General features: G+C 41.0%; 1 protein-coding gene across 4 annotated transcripts in view; it reads right to left on the reverse strand.

Moving 5' to 3' along the window:
- The window catches only part of LOC120788419 (C-myc promoter-binding protein-like), a 77,218-nt gene extending 67,725 nt beyond the window's left edge, over positions 1 to 9,493 (reverse strand). For 3 of the 4 annotated variants that reach the window (XM_040124253.1, XM_040124234.1, XM_040124264.1), the window contains exon 1: positions 9,227 to 9,493. The gene's annotated coding sequence lies outside the window, so the exon portion shown is untranslated. Of the gene's footprint in view, positions 1 to 8,932; positions 8,971 to 9,226 lie in introns of those variants that run through there. The other variant, XM_040124243.1, reaches the window with a different exon arrangement.
- Between the last annotated feature and the right edge of the window lie 1,868 nt (positions 9,494 to 11,361).

Genomic DNA, 11,361 nt, shown 5'->3' on the forward strand with positions numbered 1-11,361 from the left:
CTGTATAGTTTAATTTTTCAGCATGACCCAGCCAGTGGTCCAAAGGTGCAATGTGTAAAATATTTACTCTCATGTTATGTCAAAATTCAGTCAACTCTAGCAAAGATGCCATGTACAAAAGACAGATGGATGAAAAAAATGGATAAAACCAAAGACAGATGTTGGTACTTGGTAAAATAGTGGAGGTAGCTGGTGAATTTTAGACTCTTCTGGTTATTATGTATGAAAAATGTAGTGGCCCGCCCCTAACCAAAACTAGATTTACACCTCATCTGAAAAAGACGACAGACCTCAGTTTTACCATAATTCAATCAAGTATGACAGATCCAGGATCAGTTTTCAGTAACAAATTGTTGACACAGACAAGTTAATGTACAATGGATAGTCCAAATCAGCCCCATAACCTTTCATTAATAATAGAAAAAAACTATTTTCATATAAATGTAATTTACCCTTTTGTCATAGTATCAGTTATTTTTATATAAATGTAATAATTATCATAGACCTGGCATCATTGACAGAACAGGACGCTGTCACTTGCAAACCACATGATGAAATAAAAGACATTTTAAGCAGCAGCCATCAGGATCAGTTTGAATATAGGCGTCATGATTCCTCAGACCCATTTTCTTTCGGTTTGCAGTAGGTCAATAGACTTGCTGTGACCAGTTTACTTCAAAATTATTTCAAGATTCTTTTTGGGGATGTTTACAGCAGCTCAAATGATTTTAGGTAAGTTTTGCTTAAATATTACTGGAAAACTGAGGCTGTGAGATGAAGTTTTTACTTCAGAAATTCAAGATAGTACTAATTATTAACAATATCTCTGTGGGTCTTGACACTTACTACATTTACAGCTATATTTAGTTAAGAAATACCTTTGGGAAGCAACTACCTTAAACCACAGCAGCTATAAATTGTATTATTTCTCTAATATTTTATTTTTTTTGCTTAATTTCCACTTTCGCCTCCTGAATAATCAAAACAGAAACCCTCTGAAGTGTCTCAGCTTTGTGAAATGTACAACAAAAATACTTTCAAGTAAGCATCAAGGTTAAAGAATGAGAAAACCTGCTGCTTTATTCAATGAAGTTAGCAAAGGTTTAGCTACAGCTATAGCTCTCATTTGCCTACAGAATAACTCTCCTTGACTTTAAATTACATCTTCATAGTTAGGCCATTGTCAAAGCAGGAGGAGGGGGCTCAGGGCTTGGCACTGAGTTTTTTCCCATTAATACTCACTTCTTGCTCATAAGCAATGTGACTAATGTAACAGATCATAATGCAGAGGAGAATCAGAGGGTAAAAATGTTAAATAACATTGTCAGGGTTAGCAATTTATGCCCTGCTGGGACTAACTTATACCAAGCATGAATATGCTAATTGTGCTTTAAGGTGCTTCAGTATAAAAGTATCGATGGGCATACAAAGTACCTTCAAAAACTCTGTGCAAGGTCTTGAACTTAAATTTCAAGAGAAATTTTGAAAAGCAACTCAAGTTTAAGGCACTCTTTCCTTCTCGGTATGAGTAGGAGACTGTGATGTGTTTGTTACGGATAATTAGGCACAAACCATAATGGATGGGGATTCAGCAGCGTGAGACACAGCCATGACAGATTTTACCTGCCAGCAACTGATCCCATTACCATCACTTTCTGATCACATCTAGAAAAAATAAATAAAATGAATCAAAACACTTATAGGCCTCGAATGAGCTGCAGTGTAGCCTCAAGGGGCAATCATCACCACCAGAACTTTTGATGTATCTCTATAGTGTTTAAGACATCCATCACTTGTCTGTGTCACTGAACAGATACACCTCTATTCCTGCAAGTGTATCAGTTGTATCAATCAACTTCACATGCGTCAATACGCAAAGCCCTGCACCGTTTTACACTCCAAATCTATTGTCTTTTCTGTTGTGTGCCTAGTGAAGATAAATCTCAGTAGAGAGCCAAAGTGAAACCAGGACATCCTGATTCCTTTTCAAGAAAGAAAGAAAACCTCATTCGAAATCACACTGATATTTGTAATAAAGCAAATTACTAAAACTCAGAACATAACCCTACTCAACAGTATGGTGTATGGTTAATTATTATGGTTAATTCATATTTCTTTAGTCACCCATCCAAATCACATTAATCTCCTAATGTCTACATGTTATGAATATGTTACCCACCTATGATGATTAAAATCCCCAGTTTCACTACGTTCTGTGCAGTTTCATTTGGGCAAATAAGTAAAGTTACGGTGGGTGGGGAAAGTAAAATGTAGGAGTCATTTGATAAAAACAGCACTTTTATTCCTGAATAATTCTCTTGGAATCTATTCTTTTCCATTGAATTTCTTACACAAATCAGTTTGGTAAAGACAGTATATCCAATAGCAGTCCTTTCAGCAAATTAGGAACATAGCTCAATTGATATTGATATTTCCGAGTTAAAAAAAAATCTGATCACGATATATATCGGCCGATAATAATTTTCTTTACACAATCCCATGAAATATCATTTTTAATAAGGTTCCCTTAAACTGCTTTCTGGCAGACAAAATACAGAACAGTGACACTGTTCCAAAACAAATCTTTGGATCTAATCAGGAGCTGTGCTGGCGAAAGAGCCGGTCGTCGTGGCAGTAACGAAGGTTTGAGTTAGTGACTGAATTGATAGATGCATCAGCAGTGCTTAAACAACACCGACATGACATGTCTTGTGCGAATTTGGGATAATTCATGAGAATCAGTGCAATGTGGAATTCAGTCCTGTTGTGTCATTGATCAAGTGTAGAGGACCGTTTTCTTCTTGCATCACAACTTCTGCCTGCACTTGATGTTCCAGCTGCAGTCTGAATTTAGCAGTAGAGGCTTGTAAATCAAACAAAGCTGCTTGTTGAGGCCCCCTGCATACCTTGTTTTTTCACTGACATTTATATTAACAACTACGAGCCACTATTCAGGCATGAAAAGTAACTGACAGCTGCAAAGTAAAAAAAAAAAAATATTATCACCTTAGATGCATTTCAAGGTAATTTTAGAGTATACAGATATCAAGTTAAATTCTGGGATCACAATACGCAGGCTTCAACCCTATATAAGACGATGCATTACTGGCTCTGTGTACAGAATTAGCACAGGGAAGTGCTAATGCAGAGCCCGGTGGGAATTAATACCATGTCACCAGGAAACCCAATCTCACCAACCGGCCGACTCTCCCTGACTGATCTTTTAATTCCCTTGTTGGCAGAAAACTGTTGTTAAGGCTGGCGTTTTGCCAGTTTGTTTTCCAGTGTGACCTCTTTTTATTTGCAGCTTGTTAACTTTGGAGTCTGAAAATTTTGTTTTAGTGACGTCTTTAGTCTCCTTAATGATAAGTGCCCATTTCTGTCTGAACGATTAGAAGAGAGAGGACAGTGGGGAACAATCCTTTACCCTTGTGAACCCAGTAGACCACACAGCATCAGCAGCCGCAGGCAGGATAATGTGAGAATCAGAAAATTACAGCCTTCACCAGTGGAGCCTTGTCAGTGGCAAGCCTACATCCAAGAAAGTTTTAGTTAAATCTAGTGCACTAGAGGTTTCCTCAAGTGGAACAGAGCGGAAAATCCGACTTTAATGTAAATTAAAAGTGTATATTTATATATATATATATATATATATATATATATATATGTATATATATATACACGTTATGGTAATGTAATCACTTTTTTCTGTAGCAAGTACTGTAGGGGATTACAATTGAAATTCATTATCCATGTACTTACATTACAGTTACTACTCTAACACTCTGCTGCTTTAACATTTGGGGGTCGGCTTGTTTCGCGGTCTTAGTTGGACTTTGATGGAGGGTTGACATCAGTTTGGTCTCTCCGTGTTCAGTGGGCAGACTAGTCCGGGATATGGTTGAGGGGCAGGGTAGACGACAGCCTCAACCAAAAGAGGAGAAATGTGATTCGAGGTATTTCACAACTTGTCTTATTTTAATTTTATGTGTTCTTGGCTGGCTGTTGTAGCAAACGTTAGCCACGCGTGCCTTCAGGACTCACCTCTTTTTTGGAAGATGGAAGGTATGTAACAACGCTTCTGAGGTCAGGAACTCTGGAGGGCTGCGTGCAGTCACAGAGGCTCAGCTAGCTGCTGGGTTGCCAGTAAATCCCTCCAAATTGTAGGGCTGCCTGCTCGTTAAACTGCAGTGTCTTGTTTTCTATTTCATCATGTGTTAGTACAAAAGATGTGACGTGTGGGCGTGGAGGATCTGGAGTTGTTTAAAGGCTCCTTTGATGGAGCTGACGGCTGAGTAATGAAAGTAAAGTAACTAGTGATGTAACACGTTACTTTTGCTGCTCGGTAATTAGTAAAGTAATGTAAAGTAATGCCCAACACTGTTTCTGGAACTGAAACAATTATGCCAGTGCACCTATACTTGCAACCTCCAAATCTATCCCTTCAGTCTCGGCACCTGTACAGCTCTTCGAGGGGTAGATCAATCCTTACAACTATTCCACTACCCCTGACTGAACCAAACTTTATTTATGCAATTCAAACACCCTGCAGACTGCTGCATCATTTTCCACTGAGAAAAAGCACTAACAGCAGAACCGAGTGAAATGTGTTTTCATGTTCCGAAAGATTACTTTGCTAGGAACTACGAATCTCACTTTAGATGATGGGATCTTTACCCAGCGCCCAAATTCATCTTGTCAAACACCAGATGCCACCCACCAACTGAGGATACATCCTGTCTTTCTCCCTGCAGACAATACTTCGAGCTTACAGCTAATTAGTGTTTGTGGATGGTATTCCCCGGGAACATGTAATCCTGTTCTCAGTTCTTCATGCAAATCAATAGCAGCTTTTCCTTTCTAGTACAGTGTCTCCTTTTGGCTACATTTTGCATTAAAAACCATTCTGTGCTGTGACCTTGAAGCTAAAGCAAAATCCTGCTTTTAGAATTCTTCATCTCACTTAAACATGAGTTCTGCTTGAACAAGTAGTATTAGTATTATTATCTAGCCGCAGTACTTTTCGAGTACACACAAATTAATTTGTGCATTTTTCAATATATCAGATCACTTACTTTCATGATTTTGGTAAATTATTCAATGTTTCACTTAAGCAGAGTTTCCCGTATCAGTATAAAGGACAACACTGTTTTGGCTTATTTTGTTATTTTGAGTGTTTCAGTGAGGGATGTGCCGAGCGAGTTTTTTTGGCCCTGATCTGATCCAAATCCTTTAATATTGGGTATCTGCTGATACCGAGTCCAATCCAGTATCTATATTCGCTACTTTATACGTTACTTAAATGTTGATTAAATAACCTATGTTACTGACACATCGAAACAACACAGCTGTAAACTACCTAATCTCACACACACACCTTATTTTTATGAGCTTCTTGATCCAAATACTGAAGTTCATGGTTCAAAATATAGAGTTTATAAGCTTAAATTATGGATATGATATGAATGTTGGGACAATGCCACCCCCGACAGTGACTTGACAAACTGAAGAAAGACTCAGCTCACTGGTAGTTGTTCAGTAGTGTTATAGAGTGGAGGTTCTTCCCTCACAAGCTATCTTTTACAAGTACTGACAACGGCGTGCAGAGGCCACACAAACCGACAACTGCTAAGTTTAATTTAGGCCTGTCGTCAAGTTACTCATAGAATTAACATTAATTAGTTACAGCTGATATGATCTACAGCCGGCGAGAGTTGTCAACTGGCAGAAGTGACGCTTAGCGCCAGCTAAAAGGACGCTAATTTTCACTTGCTTGTGCAGTGATATGCTGCACTGTAGAGCCCGGCTGTCTTAAAGTAGAGGAGCTGCAACACTACGAGGCTGAGGTGGACAACAGAACAGTGTACAGTAATGAAAGGATCGGATTTTAATTGGCTTTATTTTAACCCAGATTGGCCCCAATACCAATCCTTAGGATCGGCTCAGGACATCTCTAGTCTCAACTTATATTAAGCAAAGAATAAAGGGCAGTCAGTTTTTTTTACCTGTACTGAAACAAAGGTATTCGGGTATGATAGTAACACAATTATTGGAAGAGAAAAAAAAGAATGCCCAGGTCTACTCAAAACACTTTGAAGAAAAAACAACTGTCAACTGGATCCAAATATGGGATTTTAGTGGACTTTAACCCTTCATTATATATATTTCCACGTGAACAAATCTGAACCACAGTTTGAAACAAAACAGCCTAGTTGTTTATCCATTTCCCCATCCTTAAAAGGAAGCCTAAAAAGAGCTGCTAGTGTTGTACGGGTCGTACTTTGTTGTATACTGTCGCCACATAAACAGCATCATGCACAGTATCCATCCCTCAGAACCAATGAGCAAGAGCTTCTTAATAGACACAACATGCTGCATCAGTCAACAATCATGCAGAAATCAGACAGAGAGAGAAATTTTAACATTCACAGGAGCAGAAAAATAGACCCGAACGCAAAAAAACGTGACTGTCACACATTTTCAGAAGTTACACCTCTTGCTCTGTTGCTCTTCTATGCTGTCACCATCTCCGTAACTCCCTCCAACGGTAAGTATAAACCGCTGAATACAACAAGGTTGCTGTTTAATGGCATTAAGCGAAAATTTAGGGGCTTTGTCAATAGCCACTTTTTATTTGAGCGGGGTAGGAACCGAGTCAAGCATCAGTGTAAAACTGTTGCCCAACATCCTTAAAACTAACTTAAATTAGGTGATAGCGTTCCTACCGCCTAAGGGCCGACGGTAAATCTCCGGGGACATTCATAGTTTCTGCTACAGAAACCGCAGGAATACTTGGGAGTTTAACAAAGCTTCTAACTTCCACTGACTGCCTAAGGAACAGTCTTGATACTTCGCTTCAGACATGAAGCATACTGCTTGCTGTTTTGAGGAACAGGTTAAAGCGCGTGCTAGTGGAGTAAATGAACATCCCTCAAGCATGACAGGGGTGAGCAGCCATATTCTTTAACTGACAACTCTATGAAGTGTGACTCTTTTTTCCCCCCCCACTTTGTTTTCGTTCACTGAATTATGCAAGATGATGGGAATAACATGCACCCTATGCCTCGGATATTAAAACCATCACTGCCACGGGAGGGGACATTAGGTGTCAGTTGTAGGTGGACTGCAGGCAGTAACCCCGAGGGTGGTGTCAGGGTTACTGAGTTTACCTAAAGTCCTCAATTATTTAAGCAGACACCGTCTAGCGGTCTCTCTCTTTGATCTTTTACTCGCTGCCGTAAGTCCTCGTCTCGGACCTGCACCAGACTACGCAGCCCAGTCGGGCGCACTGTAAAACCAGCCCAAGCCATTTGGCTCACGTGCCAGACGACGGTATCCTCATTTCAAGTGTGACTCTTTTACCCCTCTGGCATTCCAATAGGGCTCCCTTCTGCCCTCTGAACATGAACAGACAGGGCAATAAGACAGAACACAAACATCCCGTCCATCATTTGCGACAACAACAAAATCCGGCCATGAAAAAAATGAGATTTCTGGGGGAAGCAAACCTCCAGAATGTCAAGCCTCAATGGCAGCCGTCACCACTGCTCCTGTCGGATCTCTTGTGTCAGACTCCGATGGGTGTAGGGGACTATTTGTGCTGGCCTCCTTCTGCAGCACAGAAGGAGTCCTGCAAAAGTTTTAGCCTCTTTAGACAGTCAGGTTCTTATTCATGCAGTATCATCATCATCAGGCAGGTGTCTCAGCTGCCCCAAATTCACTCTGCAGCAGGACAACGAACCCCAAACACACATCCAGAGCCATGAAGAACTATCTTCAGAGACGAGAAGAAACAAGGAGTCCTGCAACAAGTGGTCTGGCCCGCCCAGACTGACTCCATCCCAGGCTGGAGTCAGTCTGGGATCCGAGACTGACTCCAGCATCATGGAGTCAGTCTTGGATCACACGAAGAGACAGACGACACTGAGACAGCCTAAACCAACAGAAGAACTGGGGCAAGTTCTCCAAGATGCTTTGAAGAAACTACCTGCCAAGTTCCTTGAAAAACTGTGCAGAAAACTGCATGAAAACTGTAAAAAAACAACCAAAAATTGAAGTTTACTGATAAATGAAAACTATTCATTGCGTTATTAATGAAAGACTCCTTACTTGAGTTTTAGAGCCTAAAACCTTTGCACAACACTGCATTTTCAGCTTTTGCACAATATCAGAGAACACATTCGCAAGACTTACACAATGCACTTGAAAGGCTGCATTAGCATACAGTCGCCGACCTCTCTCATTGGGAAACTACGTACGTTTTGTCTTACACCACCAGACAAGGACTGCAACTAGCAATTATTTCGATTATCGACTAACCTGCATGTTACTTTCTCAATCGATAAATTTGTCATTTAGTCGATAAAGTGTCGGAAAATTGTGAAAAAAAAACAAACCCCACAGATAGTCAGATGAATATGAAACAGAAAAGTGAGAAACTTTCATAAGTAAGATGATCAATGCAGCATTTTCTTGCATGAAAATTACTTTAACGATTATTCAATTATGGAAGTAGCCTCGATTATTTTTCCATCAGTCGATTAATCTATTAATCGTTCCAGCTCTGCATTAGACCATGGTTGTTGTTTTTTTTTTTTAACCCTCTGAAAACACTCATGCCTTCACAACAAACGACACACGAAACGACTCGGCTTGCACCTTTTGTGCCACTGCGTTAGACGAGGATTGAATGAGAGGCGTTTTCTGAGCGCAAACCGAGCAACCCAAAATATCCTCAGGCGCGGGGATGTGCGCGGAGAGGGCAGCGTTTCGGGTTATTTTTAGCTCGAAAAACGACCGCACGCTAGCCGTTAAGAACGGACACATCCCACCGGGTGACCCGGGGTTAAACGCGGCGCGACCGGCCGGTGTTTCCGTTCGCGCAGGTGACCGCAAAAAAATATTCACGAAGTGGCGTTGATTGCAAAACAACCTGTGGCACACAGTTAGCTTCAGGACCAACCCGGGGACGGGGGGACGGACGGACGGAGGGAGGGGGGAGCATGGGAGGCATAGGGTTAAATGCCCCGGGGGCAGAATTGTCGTTTAGCGACAGATAATTCAACATAAAACACCAAACAAATGTCAACGTGTGCACAACGCGAGCGTGGCGACAGCGCTAGCATAAGGGATTTCTAGCTCGCCCTAGCAGCAGTTAGCGGCGGGCAGCTGTTCGGCAAATCCCCCGCCAGTCAGTCACTGTGACGGTCCATCATTTCGTACTTACCCCGTTTGCGAGCGTCAAAATTAGTCCCGACACGCAACTTCGGCCGGTGTCGTCTACCGGTGCTGTTTCATTGCGGCGCTGTCGGTGCCGGGAAGGTGAGCGGTGACCGTTGCGGCTGCGTGTTTTTTTTTAATCGATTTATTTTATTCGTATTTTTTTCCCACCCTTCTCTCTCAGAGTCTGACCGTTAGCTGTCCGACCGAGCGAGGCTTCCTCTGTCAGTCACCGAGCCGGGCCGGCTGTCCGCTCCGCCGCCATCTTGGTTGTGATGGGAATCCGCCGTCTCTCTCTCTCTCTCTCTCTCTCTCTCTCTCACACACACACACACACACACACACACACACACACACACACACACACACACACGTCTGGGTGGCACCACAGCCAGCCTCTCCCAGCAGGATGAATCTCATATAATCTACCTGATACTGACAGCACTTGCAATTACTTTACCTCAGTATTATCCTCTCACTTATACTTTTTACTGGATACATAATTTTTAGATTATTTATGCTTTTAATACAGTTTTTTTTTTTTAATGAAACTGGTCCTTGATTAATTAAGTAAACCCTCAACATTGCATAATATAGAAATAAATTAACAAGATGAAGACACTTTTTACCACCAATAATGTTTTCTAGTGGTGGAAATTTCCAGTCCATGGCTGGAAGAAGTACTAACGTTACTGCACGGGCCAACTGGGCACAGGCCGAGGGGCCCGAGAGAGTGGTCCAGAGAGACAGTGGCCATTAACATTACAGGCTGAGAAGTCAATCAAACGACTACGAAGAGACTCGAACTGACCACAAAGAGTCACGAGATGGCCACAAAGATGCTAAATTAACACAAACGCACACAAATTGACCACAGACATGTAAAAAAAACCCACTGGGAGATGCAAAATGACCAAAAAGAAGCCGAATTACCACAAAGAGACACAAAACAACCAAAATGAGACAGAAAACATTACAAAGAGATGCAAATCAACCAAAAAGAGACACAAAGGGACCAGGAAAAAGACACAGAACAATCACGAAAAGATGCAAAACAACCAAAAAGAGACACAAAAGAAGCAAAGAGAGAGACAAAATAACTACAAAGAGACGGAAAAACAAACACAAACACACAAACTTTCAGTCTGGGCATGAGGGGCCTTTTACCTCTCTGTGCCCAAGGGCCCATTTTCTCATTGAAATGCTTTAATTAAACCCAGTGATGCCACAAAGTCTACATATCACCGTATCAAATAAAAACAACGATAAAACTTATCGAAGAAATTAAAATAGTGCCCATTATTTTTCCCAAGATACTAAACTAATTTTGCAAAGGATAGAAAAAAAAGAAAAAACACTGGAAACAAGAAAAGCGAGGGTATGAAATCCAATTTCTGGTCGAGAACCCAATGGAGCTTTTTAAAATCTTCAAGATAAAGTAAAACCATCAAAATGACAAAACAACAAAGAAATACCAGAGCCCACACAGACAGGAGTGGAACAAAAAAAGACAGAATAGAAATTAAATTAATCTTGATGGTGGTAATAATAATATCATACCGTGAGCAAAGTGGGGGTGTTAGTGGGGAGTTAAGTCTTTTCAGCGGTTTTCTCCTCAGATTTGAGACAGCACTCAGAGAGTTTATATGGGAGCATGAAAACACTGATTTCATAGCTGAGCTCCTTCTACCGGAAAACTGTCAGACTCCCGAGGAATCTAATAGACTGTGGGTCAATATACATGGATTTATTTTTGTACTTCTAATGAGAAGAGGTACGCTCTCCTGCACAATCCCCAGCCCCGCCGTAACATCTATTACAAAGTGCATAATGTTCAGTTTTTATCGACAGAGTCAGAAATGTATAAAATCAATTATATGTTTATTATTGCGGTCATAGTTAAAGGTGGTGTTTTACTGTTTGACTGAATTACACTGAGAGGTGTTTCTGTTTTTTGGTCTTTCCCATTTACATGCATGTGGGGGATCAGAATATTAGAAACACTTCTCAGTACGACGCTGCCCAGTACAGCAACACCACTGACCACGTCCTCAGTGCTAAACATAGAGTGTAATATAATCAATGCTTCTATGACAGTGTCAACAAAAACCGGACGTTATAGGCATGATAAACTTCATAGAC

This window comes from Xiphias gladius, chromosome 1 (genome assembly GCF_016859285.1).
Source record: "Xiphias gladius isolate SHS-SW01 ecotype Sanya breed wild chromosome 1, ASM1685928v1, whole genome shotgun sequence".
Lineage (NCBI taxonomy): Eukaryota > Metazoa > Chordata > Actinopteri > Istiophoriformes > Xiphiidae > Xiphias > Xiphias gladius.